This window comes from Oryctolagus cuniculus, chromosome 8 (genome assembly GCF_051225735.1).
Source record: "Oryctolagus cuniculus isolate XC-2025 breed Fujian yellow rabbit chromosome 8, ASM5122573v1, whole genome shotgun sequence".
NCBI classification, from domain to species: domain Eukaryota; kingdom Metazoa; phylum Chordata; class Mammalia; order Lagomorpha; family Leporidae; genus Oryctolagus; species Oryctolagus cuniculus.
Genome location: NC_142874.1, coordinates 85,942,575 through 85,956,338, shown reverse-complemented (window position 1 = coordinate 85,956,338; position 13,764 = coordinate 85,942,575).

Here is a 13,764-nt window from a genome sequence, read left to right as displayed (position 1 = left end):
CACTGTGTAATGATCCATGGCTCAATTCAACAAGAAGATATGATGATTGTAAATGTATATGTACCTAACACTGGAGAACTCAATTTTATAGCACATTTTTAGATCTAGAGAGTGTGATAAACTTTAATGCAATAGTGGGGCACTTCTGTACTCCACTTTCATTAATGGATAGATCATCCAGACAAAAAATCCACAAAGAAACATCAGAGTTAAACTACCCTACAGACCAAATGGGCCTAACAGACATTGACAGAACATTCTACCCAGCAGCTGCAAATTCACATTTTTTTAAAATTGGTGTATTGAACATTCTAGAATAGGTCTGAATAGACATTTCTCAAAAAAGTTAAAACAAATGGCCAACAAATGTATGGAAAAATGCCCAATATCAACTACCATCAGGGAAATGCATCCCAAAAGTACAATAAGGTATCTTCTCATTCAAATTAGAATGAAAATTATTAAAAAGATAAAAAAATATTGGTAAGGATGTAGAGAAAACTGAACTCTAATATATTATTAGTGGGAATACGCATTAATACAGCCATTATGGAGAACAATATAGAGACTTCTTCAAAAACTAAAAGTTAAAAAAAAAAACAGCTACAAGTAGATCTTTCATATGATCCCAACATCTCACTTCTAGGTATATATACAAAGGAAATAAAATCAACCTACCAGGGAGATCCTGGCACGGCCATGTTTGTGCAGCATTATTCACAATGGCCAAGAAATGGAATCAACCTAACTGTCCATCAATAGATGAATGGATGAAAAAAGATACACACACACACACACACACACACACACGGAATAGTATTCAGTTTTCTGCTCTTTCACTGGAAGCCTGTACTGATCACCTGGTGTCTTGGACAATACTCTGCTTCTCTTTCTCCCTGACTGACAGCACCTCACTCCCCAGGGGTGAGATCCATCTGTATTCCCAATTTTATAACACCCAGACTCAAGCCAGACACAACTCTAGCGCAACACTATCTAATGCAAACATCTCATGTTTTAAAAAACAGGCTGTTTCGCTGTTTCATATCCCTCTTGGACTTGTGAAGTTTTCAAAGAGATATGTGGAAAACATTGCAATGAGAGGAGTTTGTGCATTTTTGGAATAAAGCTTATTTATTAAAATTATCTTTATAGTTGGATCCCATAACATTAGAGGATTTAAGAGAAACTCTCAGGTTTCATTTTTCAAAGCTATAGATTTCTCATTTGTGCTATAATTATTCTTTGGTAGAGACAGAGTGACCCAGTTTGGGGGTTCAGTTACAATTCTGTATTCATTACAGGACATTTTTTTCATTGAATATGCAAATTTATTCTTTTGTGTGAGAATTCTCAAAACAGTTCTTTGTAACAATAACTTTTTGCATTTTCATGTAAAGACAGATCTCATGTAAACAGCCAGCTTCAGAAGCTTTAGGGGCTATTCTGATCCATCAGGGTCATCTTGACTTTTCTGAGTTTTATATTTATAATTTTGAACATCACAGAAAATTCATCACCTTGATCCTCCATTTTGTTTTTTTTTTAATGTGAGGAAGAGGCGAGAGAGAGACGTTAGTGGTGATAGACAACAGATAGACATAAAGATAGACAGATGATAGAGACACAGAGAGATCCCATTCACAGGTTCACTCTGCAAATGCCCATGCCCACAACAGAGCCAAAGTTGGGAGGGAGCCAGGAACTCGGTCTTCATCTCCCACGTGAGAGGAAGGTCCTCAATAGGCCATCACTACTGCCTCCCAGAGCCTGTGTTGGCAGGAGGCTGGAGTTAGGAGATGGAGCAAGGAATTGAATAAGGGCATCCTGATGTGAGATGTGAGCATCTTATCCTCAATGCTAAACCTCTTTTATTCATTAATTTATTTATTTTTAAGATTTATTTATTTATTTAAAAGGCAGAGTTACAGAGAGACAGAGGCAGAGAGAGAGGCAGAGGGAGAGAGAGGGAGAGAGAGAGAGAGAGAGACATATTCCATCTGCTGGTTCACTCCCCAGAGCTGGACCAATTTGAAGCCAGGAGCCAGGAGCTTCTTCCCAAGGAGTTTCTGGGTCTCCCATGTGGGTGCAGGGGCCCAAGGACTTAGGCCATCTTCCATTGCTTTCTCAAGCCATAGCAGAGAGCTGGATCAGAAGTGGAGCAGCTGGGACACCAACCAGCACCCATGTGGGATGCTGGCGCTGCAGGCAGGCCTTACCTACTATGCCACAGCACCAGCCCTGTGATCCCTCTTTTAAATCAAACTCTTGGGGGCCTCATTGTTTAGAATAGAGATGATTTAATTAACCTCAAATTGTCAGGTAGCTAACTGTGAACCTCAAGAACTGGGAACTGGTGTTGGACTTGCAACCTCCAGAACTGTGAGAAAATGCAAAGCCTCCCAGACTTTGGTATTTTGTTATGGCAGCTGGAGTTGATGAATACAGTGTATAAACTCCACAGGCACCACATGGGCTGCGCAGTGCTCAAGTGCTCCCTTGCCTCTTACTCGGAGTTTTTTAATTTAACTTATAATTCTCCTGACAGCTGTAGTTCCTGGAACCAAACACACGTGACTAAAGACAGAAGGAAGGTGAGTTTGGATAATTTCAGCAGGCTCTGCTGTGTAGAGACTTTCCTTAATTGTCTGGTGGTTGGCCTTGGGATGGTGAGGGAAGGTTGATAGTGGCCACCATTGTAAGTGCTCAGTGAAGGAAGTTTTTGTAACTGTGGATTCTGGATTAATCGGTTTGCATATGAAAAGTGAGCTGATAGGCAGTTTGTTTATTGTCTCTAGGAATTAAAATTAGTCCCTCTTAGAAGACCCTAAGATATGAAAACATCCAAAGAGCAGAATAGAAAGTCATGACTAATACATTGATTAATATATGATTAATATATTTAGCAGGTAATACCAAACCGTGACCAATATCCTATGCTCATCATTATCTCGTTTTGCTTTCTATAGACCGTGTGTGTGTGTGTGTGTGTGTGTGTGTATGTGGGAGGGGGGTGGATTGGTTATCCTAATATACTTTCTCACCAGCAACTTGTAAGAGATCTATATCCTCATATTGTCAGAGATTATGTTTTGCCAATATTAGGTTGGAAGGTAGACATTAGCACATGTGTGTGAGAGAGGCTGAAGAAGATGAAAATAAAAAAAGGGAAAAAGGAGAAGTTCTTTTGAGTGAAAGAGGGAAGAAACATGAAAGCATGCCTTGGAAGCATCCCAGTACTTACACAACAGAAGTCCTTTCCGTATTCAGTAACCTTGTAGGTGCACCCCAGTCCTGCTCTGGGGACACCTCAGGAGAATTTGCCCAGCCATAGACCAGGCTTGCTACTTGGTCCAATAACACTGTGGTGATAAAGCCCCAAGAGGAATTTCATGAATTCCATGTCTGGAAAGCCCTCCACCCAGAAGAAGGAGGGGAGGGAGAAATGGTGCTCTCTTACCCATGACAACTCCAATATGAATGCAAGACTGGGCCCTTGGTTTTACCTTCCTGGCAAGCCAGGTGTATTCACTTCATTAAACGTCACTAGCTCGCTTATTATCTCTGCCTCATGTATACAATTCTTTTCTTTTTTCTTCTTCTTTTTTTCCAAAGACTCTATTTGTTTATTTGAGAGGGAAAGTTACAAAAAGAGAGAAAGACAGAGAGAGAGAGGTCTTCCATCCGCTGGTTCACTCTCTAGATGGCTGGAGCTGAGCTGTTCTGAAGCTCAGAGCCAGGAGCTTCTTCCTGGTCTCCCATAAGGGTGCAGGGGCCCAAGCACTTGGACCATCCTCTACTGCTTTCCCAGGACACAGCAGAGAGCTGGATGGGAAGTGGAAGAGCCAGGACATGAACTGGTACCCATACAGAATGCTGGCGCCGCAGGCAGGGGCTTAGCCTCCTGTGCCACAATACCAGTCCCTGCAATTATTTTCTTACAGGAAGACAAAAACATCTATTCCAGTCATCTCTGGCAACATTATTTTGGCGAGCCAAGAGGGAGATCAACAGCAGTGGTAAATGTCAGCAACGTCACCTTTGAGCTTGAGGAATGCTCCATATCTAGAACAGTTCTACCCTTTTCCCCTGCTTTGTCTCCCTTGCTAACAGCAGCCACAGTCTCTTTTTGCCACTGCGGCCAGCTGGGGAGTGAACCATTGGATGGAAGACCTCTCTCTCTGCCTCTCCTCCCTCTGTGTAACTCCAACTTTCAAATAAGTAAATAAATAAATCTTAAAAAAAGATTTGTTTATTTATCTGAAGGGCAGAGGTACAGAGAGAGAAAAGAGAGAGGGAGGAAGACACAGAGAGAGAGAGAGAGAGAGAGAGAGATCTTCCATCTGTTGGTTCACTCCCCAGATGGCTGCAATGGCTAGAGTTGGGCTAGGCCGAAGCCAGGAGCCAGGAGTTTCTTCTGGGTCTCCCTCATGGGTGGCAGGGGCCCAAGGACTTGGGTCAACTTCTGCTGCTTTCCCAGGTGTTGCTGTGGATTCGTTCTGAGAGGAGGAGCACGGTGGGGGCAAGAGGTGTGGAGTCACCACACAGACCCCAGGAGTCGGGTGAAAGCAGGCCAGAGGTGAGCAGCCTTCAGACTTGTTTATTTCAGTTAGTACAGCAGCTTAAATAGCCAAGGCAGCCAATCCGGTCAAGGGGTGGTTTATGCCCCAACCAATAACAGCCTGTTGCCAGGCAGGCTCCGTTGCCAGGTGGGTTTTGAAGCCATCCTGAGTAACTGACGCTTGCCAGTGGCCATCTTGGCATGGCCTTCTCATTCCACCACACCCAGGTACATTAGCAGGAAGCTAGATTGGAAGTGGAGCAGACAGGACTCAAACTGGTGCCCATATGGGATGCTGGCACTGAAGGTAGCGGCTTAACCCTCTATGCCACACTGCCAGCCCCTTGCTGCAATTTTTAAAAGCACTGACAGAAGCCGGTGCTGTGGCATAGATTAAGCCTCCACTTGCAATGCCAGCATCCCACATCATGGACACTGGTTGGAGTCCTGGCTGCTCCATTTCCCATCCAGCTCCCTGTTAATGCACCTGGGAAAGCAGCAGAGAATGACCTGGGTCCTTGAGCCCTGCACGCATGTGGCAGATCCAGAAGAAGCTCCTGGATCTTCTCTTCGGCCTGGCCCAGCTCTGGTCATTGTGGCCATTTGGGGAGTGAGCGAGCAGATGGAAGATGTCTCTCTTGCTCCTTCTCTCTGTATTTCTACCTTTCGAATAAATAAATCAATCTTTTAAAAGCACTGACAATAACCAGTCTTATAATGGTTTTTTTTGTTTTTGTTTTTTATTTTGACAGGCAGAGTGGACAGTGAGAGAGAGAGACAGAGAGAAAGGTCTTCCTTTGCCGTTGGTTCACCCTCCAATGGCCGCCGCGGCCGGCGCGCTGCGGCCGGCGCAGCGCGCTGATCCGATGGCAGGAGCCAGGAGCCAGGTGCTTTTCCTGGTCTCCCATGGGGTGCAGGGCCCAAGCACCTGGGCCATCCTCCACTGCACTCCCTGGCCACAGCAGAGGGCTGGCCTGGAAGAGGGGCAACCGGGACAGAATCCGGCGCCCCGACCGGGACTAGAACCCGGTGTGCCGGCGCCGCTAGGCGGAGGATTAGCCTAGTGAGCCGCGGCGCCGGCTATAATGGTTTGTTTTAAACTGCCTTTTTTTTTTTTTTTTTTTAACCACTAACCAGATCTCTTGAAGGGCCATGTTTTCCAATCCCTTCTTATGTTTTTTTCCTATACTGGCAAGGGTGAGCCACCTGGCCCTCTGACCCAAAAGCTTCCCATTTTCTTGCTTACTAAATTGTGGAAATTTCTCTATCTGCTATTAATATGGTCAAGGCCCATACACACCTTGTTGAATTCATAGACCTATCCAGTCACCACCATCCCCCACCCATTATAGGCCCAGAGACCTCAAAGAAAATAGTTTGTGAAACCCTGCTGTGCTTCCTAAAGTGCTGTAAGTTGCTGAGTTATTATAATTGTGACCAGAGCTATTTTAAGTCTTTTGTCATCCGAGGTTCTGATTCTTTTCTGAAAATACTTGCCATTACATTCATGGAGCTTTGTCTTGTACCTAAAACATAGTTGATTCTGTGCTTAGATGTTTTCCTCAGATTTTCCTGAGATTTTTAGCATTTTCAACACTGGGCATAATTATGTAAGCATAGATAAAACATCTATCTGTTTCCTACTGAATTTCTCTGAAATTAAAGAACTAGGGGTTAAAGTTCTGTATATTCTTTTACTAAAACGCTTTTCATTAATTTTGAGGTTCTAGAGGAGAGTTTCAGGATGTGAATGGAGGGGCCCAGGTGGTAGGAGAGAAAGAGAGATGTAGAGGAGCTATAAGCACGAGCATGCACTCTTGGTGACGACGTTTAAGAGAGAACCTTTGGGCCGGCACCGCGGCTCACTAGGCTAATCCTCCGCCTTGCGGCGCCGGCACACCAGGTTCTAGTCCCGGTCTGGGCGCCAGATTCTGTCCCGGTTGCCCCTCTTCCAGGCCAGCTTTCTGCTGTGGCCCGGGAGTGCAGTGGAGGATGGCCCAAGTGCTTGGGCCCTGCACCCCATGGGAGACCAGGATAAGTACCTGGCTCCTGCCATCGGATCAGCGCGGTGCGCCGGCCGCGGCGGCCATTGGAGGGTGAACCAACGGCAGAGGAAGACCTTTCTCTCTGTCTCTCTCTCTCACTGTCCACTCTGCCTGTCAAAAAAAAAAAAAAAAAAAAAAAAAGAATCTTTGGTTTTTTGGATAGAAAGAGGAATTGAGGGAATGTAAGAATATTATAGAAGGTTTGTGGAAGTTGAATGTTGAGTGACGTTAGGCTGACTGAGATTAGAAGAAAATTCTTTAGTCAGTTCCTGTAACTTACATGCCCAGGACACAAAATTATTTGATTGTCTTCTTTTTCTTGATATTTTTAACCGGCCTAAGTAATGGGATGATGTCATGTGTTCATATGTTAACCCTTTTAATCAAGGCTTGCTTTGTTTTTGTAACTGACGTAGGAAGCAAGGATTTTGTGTGTCATAGGAAAGATCTATTGCATTCGCTGTTATCTTTGAGTTTTGATGGCTTGGTAAGAATTGAATCTCCCCCCTCTGCCCCTAAAAACCCTTCATTTAAGGTATACAAACTTCATGCATATTATAAATACAAATTTAGAAACATAGTGATTCCTCCCCAGTGAGTCTGAAAGGGTTAGGATTACCAGTTTACTTTCAAATATTTGAATGATCACTTTATAACTCTGACTAAATATGGTCCACAGCTCTGGTTAAAAGATTGATTATGAATTATTACTTAAAAACTGTTCTTAAAAGATTTATTTATTTGAAAGGCAGAATTACAGAGAAAGGAGAAACAGATAAAGAGAGAGAGCTTCCATTTGCTGGTTCATTCCCCAAATGGCTGCAATAGCCATTTGGCCAGTGCTGGGCCAGGCCAAAACCAGGAGCCAGGGACTCCATACAGGTCTCCCACCTGAGCTATCTTCTGCTGCTTTCCCAGACACATTAGCAGAGAGCTGGATTGGAAGTGGAGCAGCCGGGACTTGAACTGATGCCCATATGCTATCAACGGTGGTGGCTTAACCTGCTGGGCCACAATGCTAGTTCCAGATAATTACTTTTACAATGATATAACATCCAATTTTTGATCAGATGTTTTAAAACCTCTGAGAACTTTTTTTGGATTCACAGCTGTAAATTGAGTCTTTTGACTTTGAGATTTCTAATCAGATCCCTAGAAGTCTCAAAGGGTGGGACACTCAATCTAGTGAGACAAAAGTTATCTAAGCTAATCTGGATTGTGGAGAATGCATTGCCAGGTTATGAAATGAGAGTCAGGGGCCCTTTAAAATCTTTGACTACCACCACTGACACCTCTCCCTCTGCATCTTAGTTAACCACCATTCTTGGAACTGTGTTCCAGAGGTGACTTCCTCCCCATGCCATACGGGGAAAGCCCATAAGGAAGAGACTTAAGAGATTGAGGTCAGCCAATATGGTAAGGACTAGTCAAATCCACAAATCCAGAAGGTTGGGTTGTGTGATAAGTACCAGTTAAGTTCATAAACCCAGGGGGAAACCACCAGTTCCTTTCTGAACAGAACAAAGATGCCTGTTCTCTCTCCCTCTTTCTTGGGAAAATGATCAGGGATGCCTGACTTACTGCTCCATTTCTCCTCTGTTCTCTTCCATTGGGGAAACTGACTCTTGATACTGCATGAATCTCTGCCAGGGATATAGTCTCAAAAATTGGTCATTGTTCTATCCCTTGACTTAAAAGAAGGACCAACTAATCATTTTCTGTAACACTGCCCAGCAACAACATAAATTAGGAGACCAAGGAACATGGCTAGTAAATGCAAGTTTAAATTATAAAACCAGGGGCTGGCATTGTAGCTTAGTGGGTAAACCTGCTGCCTGCAATGCCGGCATCCCATATAGGTACTGGTTTGTTTCCCAGCTGCCCCACTGCTGATCCAGCTCCCTGCTAATGGCCTGGGAAAGCAGCAGAGGATGGCCAAAGTGGTTGGGCCCCTGCCACCCACATGGGAGACCTGGAAGAAGCTCCTGGTTCCTGGCCTTGTCCTGGCACAATCCCAACCATTGTGGCCATCTGGGGAGTGAACCAGAGGATGGAAGACCTTTCTCTGTGTCTCTCCATCTCTCTCTCTCTCTGTAACTCTGCTTTTCAAATAAATAATTAAAAAAATTATAAAGCCATTTTACAGCTAGATCTATTCTGTCATGGGCACAGTGAATAGACAGAAGTCCTTTATGTATAGGTTTTCAGGACACTAAGCAAAAATCATGAACTCTTTTCAAGAGTTGCAAGCTGGACCTGGCCATGAGAGCTTTACTTAATCAACCACTAAGATCTGGCTGTCAGGCAAAACCAAAAGAATTGACATCAGAGAAAAATGTCCCCACAAAAATCAAAGACTCCTCATGAACTGAAGGGCCTCAGGGGCCTCATAAAGACAAAACCCTGCCAATACCTTTCCCTCCCGATACAGAGGCTGTCCCCTGCTCCCTGACTCAGACACTGAGCTCATGGCCCCAAGCATAGAAGCTATTGGAGTGTAACCTATACAGAAGGCATCAGGACCCATAGGCCCATCAAAATACAAAGTCTCCTTTTCAATTCAGCATTAAACCAAATTAAAAGGGAGATGGGAAGTTTCACTAATGATCTTGAGAAATTTACAGATGGGTGACACAAGGTGACTACCATGTTTGATCTTATCTGGAAGGACATAGCTGTCCTCAGAAACACCATCATAACTCACAGGGAAAGACAAACTGTCAGAACACACCCAAGATTATGCAAGCGCCTTATATAGGGAAAGTCAAAGCTACCCAGTTGCAGATATAGCCCTGCCCAGGAATGAACCCAAATGGGGTTGTAATCCTCCTTCCAGAGTGGATCACATGAAGCATATCTTGGTTCGTATACTGGTGGGATTGCATGCCAGCAAGACACAACCAATGAACTTTAATAAATCAGGAATCATAGAATAGGAATCCAAGGAAAATCCTACTGCCTTTTTAGAGAGGCTCAGAGGCCCTTACAAGATATACTCATGTAAATCCTCAATTCCCTACAGGGGACATAGTGTTAAAGGACAGATTTCTAGCTCAGGGTACCCCTATATTAGAAGAAATCTTTAAAAATTAGGCTCAAGGGGCCAATGTTGTAGTATAATGGGTTAAGCCACTGCCTGCAATCCTGGCATTCCACATATGGGCTGCTCCATTTCCAATCCAGCTCCCTGCTAAGGTGCCTGGGAAAGCAGCAGAAGATGCCCAATCCTTGGCCCCTGCACCTGCATGGGGAAACCCAGATGAAGCTCCTGGTTCCTGGCTTCAGCCTGGGCCAGCCCAGGTCACTGCAGCTATTTTGGGAGTAAACCAGAGGATGGAAGACTCTTTATGTCTCTCTTTTCTCCATCTTCCTCTCCCCCTCTCTGTAACTCTGCCATTCAAATAAATAAAATAAATATTTAAAAAAATTAGGGATGAGTCTGAGCACCCCCTTGACTTACACTCTAAAGGCTGCTTCTAAGGCTACTATAATCAAGACCAAGAGAAGGAGGAAAGATCTGGGCTGAAGGAGCAACAGAAGGATAAGTGGCAGGCTCAGCAGATAGCTGGCTTACACAGTGATCTGCTACCAGGGAAACCCAAAGAGGCCAGTATGCACCCAAATAGCAACTGTCATTGATGTGGGAAGCTTGGGTAATGGGCACACAGCTGTAACAACAAAAGCTGGCTTCCATGGAAGCCATGTATGCTCTGCTGAAAACCACAGCACTAGAAATTGAACTGCTCTGAGGGCTGAAGGACTCCCAAGTCAGAAGTGCAGACCCTACTGGCCCTAAGCTGAGGAAACCTGTTCCTCTGTCCAGCTCCCAAGTCAACCATTGCTATTGAGGGGATGGAGCTTGGGGTCATTGTTGACATTGCAGGTAGGACTGTGAATTTTCTTTTAGATACAGCAGCCACCTACTCTGTTCTAACTACCTGTTCAGGCCAGTTCTCCCCAAGTCCATCCTTATAAGTAATAGGAGTCAACCAGGTGCCTTCTCTCCTTATATTTTCTCTGGGACAAGACCATATTTTCCTCCCAGCTCTTGTTAATGGCTAAATGTCCTAAGACCCTGCTGGAAAGAGACATTCTAAACAATTAAGAATCTGGTAACCTTCTCCACGCATGACTACAACCAGATTCCCATCATTCTTATATGTCATCTCAGACCTTCCAGTACCCCACATAAAGAGATAGATCTACAGGTCAACAAACAGGTCTGGTCCTCAGACATCTGGCTGGACCTTAAAACCACACCCACTTATTATGAAGCTTAAAAACCCTTCCTGTTAGTTCCTATTTGACTTTAAATAGGTCAGCAGATACAGAATAAAGCAACAACTAAGCTGGACAGTACTGCAATGAGGATTTAGACAGCCTCCATCTGATTGGAGAGACCCTCATGCAGAACCTAAAGGACCTACCTCTTGAGGGGGAGGGAAGATAATCCAACATGTAGATGATCTGCTCATCTGTTCTCCCAGCCAAGACTCCAGTTTCTGGCATTTGTCTAGCACTCTAACTTCCTAACAGAATGAGGCTACTGGGCGTCTAAGGAGAAAGCACAACTGTTTTAACTGGAGGTAAACTACTTAGGGCTTATCTTCACACTTGGGGAACAGAGACTGGTCCAAGAGGATACAGGTCATACCACAAAGTACTACCCATATAAGCTTAAGTCAGCTCTGGTCATTCCTTGAACTAATAGACTTTGGATCTCTAGATATGGGAAAATATCAAAGCCTCTATCAGGTTCTCAAGAACAAGCCAGAACAGGGTAACTTCCTTCGGGAAAGAACAAAGCACAGCCTTCACACAGTTAAAGGCTGCCATGATTAAGGCCCCTGCACTAGTGTTGCAGAGCCCAGCACTTCAAAGCAGGAGGGACTTAGACATGCTAACCAATGCCAAAGAGGGCGTCCATGCCATGCTTCAGGAAGAATGTTGTCTGGGGACCAAATTGCGCAGGACAACACTATATTCAATGCTTCTCGGATAAAGTCAGACAACTTCAGGATTAAGCTAAATGATTAAAAATTTTGACCTAAAGCCTGGTCATAAAAACTCCTGGTTATTGCCCCTCCTTGGCCCTTTAACTTCCACACTTTTACTACTTTTCTTTGGATCATGTGTCTTTAAAGTCTTTGTCCATTTTGCCTATAATAGAAAATAAACTGTCCAGTTCTAGATGGTCAGGAAACAGGACTTCCAGCTTATCTCATCAGATGATATGACCCGTCCTCTGGACCACATAGGAAACTCTTTTCTCAGGCCACCTCCAAACACCATAGGACGGACAGCAAGGGAATACTCATAATCAGCTCTATACCCTTGTGCTGGCTCGAAGAAGCTGAAGAAGGTAGACCTTGCTACCCCCATATGATTCAGTTATTTCTCCCAATGATGGAATGTTAGGTAGGAAGGAATGTTAGCTTATATGTTGGAGAGCTAAAGAAGGAAAAACAAGGGAATTTCGTGTGTCTGAATGAGAGAAAAAACCTAGAAGCTTGCCTTGGAAGCATCCCAGCATTCATACATCCTAAGTCTTGTCCATTTCTGGTAACCCTATAGGTGGGTTCCAGCCCTCCCCTGGGGACACCTCAGGGACAGCCTCCCAGCCCTGTGCCAAGGGGGGCTACTTGGTCTGATAACGCTCTGCTGACAAATCCCCAAGTAGGAATTTCATGAATTCCATTCCCCGAAAGCTCTCCATCTAGCGATATTCCAGAAGAGGAAAGGAGAGGAGGAACAATGGACCCCCACCCACAAAAACTCTGATCTGAATGCAGATTGGGCCCTTGGTTTTTGCTGAGCTGCCTGCCTCATCAGCCAGGTGTGCTCTCTTCATTAAACACCACTAGCTTGCTTACTGTCCATCTCTGTCTCACGTCTGAAATTCTTTTCTTGAGCGAAGACGAGAACCTCTATCCCAGTTTTCTCTGATAATACTGAGTCCTCTCAGGATGGCATTAGAAAATACTACAGATTGCATGCCCTAAGCAACAGACATTAGTTTTCTGACAGTGCTGGAATTCCAAGATCAGGATGTCAGCATGGCTGGCTCCCCTGGGGCCTCTCTTCTTGCCTTGCAGGAGCCACCATCTCTCTGTGTGCTTACATAAGGCCTTCTTTGTGAGTGCACAGGGACAGAGCAAGGCAGAGAGGAGTGGGAGAGAGCTCCCTCCGGGCTTTCTCTTCCTTTAGGGACACAAATCCTATTGTAATAGGGCCCCAGCTCGTGACCTCATTTATTTGTAATTATGTCTTTATTGGCCGTGTCTCCAAAGATAGCCACATAGAGATTATGGCTTCAATATATGAATTTGGAGAGGAGGAGAGGCACAATTCAGGTCACAGCACTTACACTCATTTTGACATTTAAATTTTTTTTCATTTATTTCCATTTTAGTTTAGAGAGAGAGAAATACCTTTAATTTGCTGGTTCACTCCCTAAATGCCTGCATCAGCCAAGGCTGAGCCAGGCTGAAGCTGGGAGCCTGGCTGTCAACCTGAGTCTCCTATGTGGGTGACAGAGACCTAAGACTAAGTAGTAAGTCATCAACTACTGCCTCCCAGCAGGATGCTAGATGGCAGGTGCATTAGCAGGGAGTCAGCTGCTTTCCCAGGTGCATTAGCAGGGAGCTGAGTTGGAAATAGAGCAGCCAGGACTTAAACCAGTGCCCTTATGGGATGCCAGTGCTACAGGAAAGGGCTTTTATCCACTGTGCCACAGTGCCGGCCCAATTTTTATGATGAACTCAAAAAAGGAAGATTTCTACAATTAATTTTCTCCTCAATTTCCCTCTCAATTATTATGAAACAACTATAACAAGATAATGATCTGTTCTTTATAGAATGAACAGAAAAAGATGAAATTTAGTAACTATTAGGAAGGTGACAGAGAAATAATGGAAAAAGTCAATGCTTGGGACGGGCGCTGTGGTGCAGTGGGTTAAAGCCCTGGCCTGAAGCGTCAGTATCACATATGGGCGCCAGTTCTAGTAGTGTCTGTTCCTCTTCCTATCCAGCTCTTTGCTATGGCCTGGGATAGCAGTAGAGGATGGCCCAAGTCCTTGGGCCCCTGCACCCATGAGGGAGACCCGGAGGAAGCTCCTGGCTTTGGATCAGTGCAGCTCTGGCGGTTGCAGCCATCTG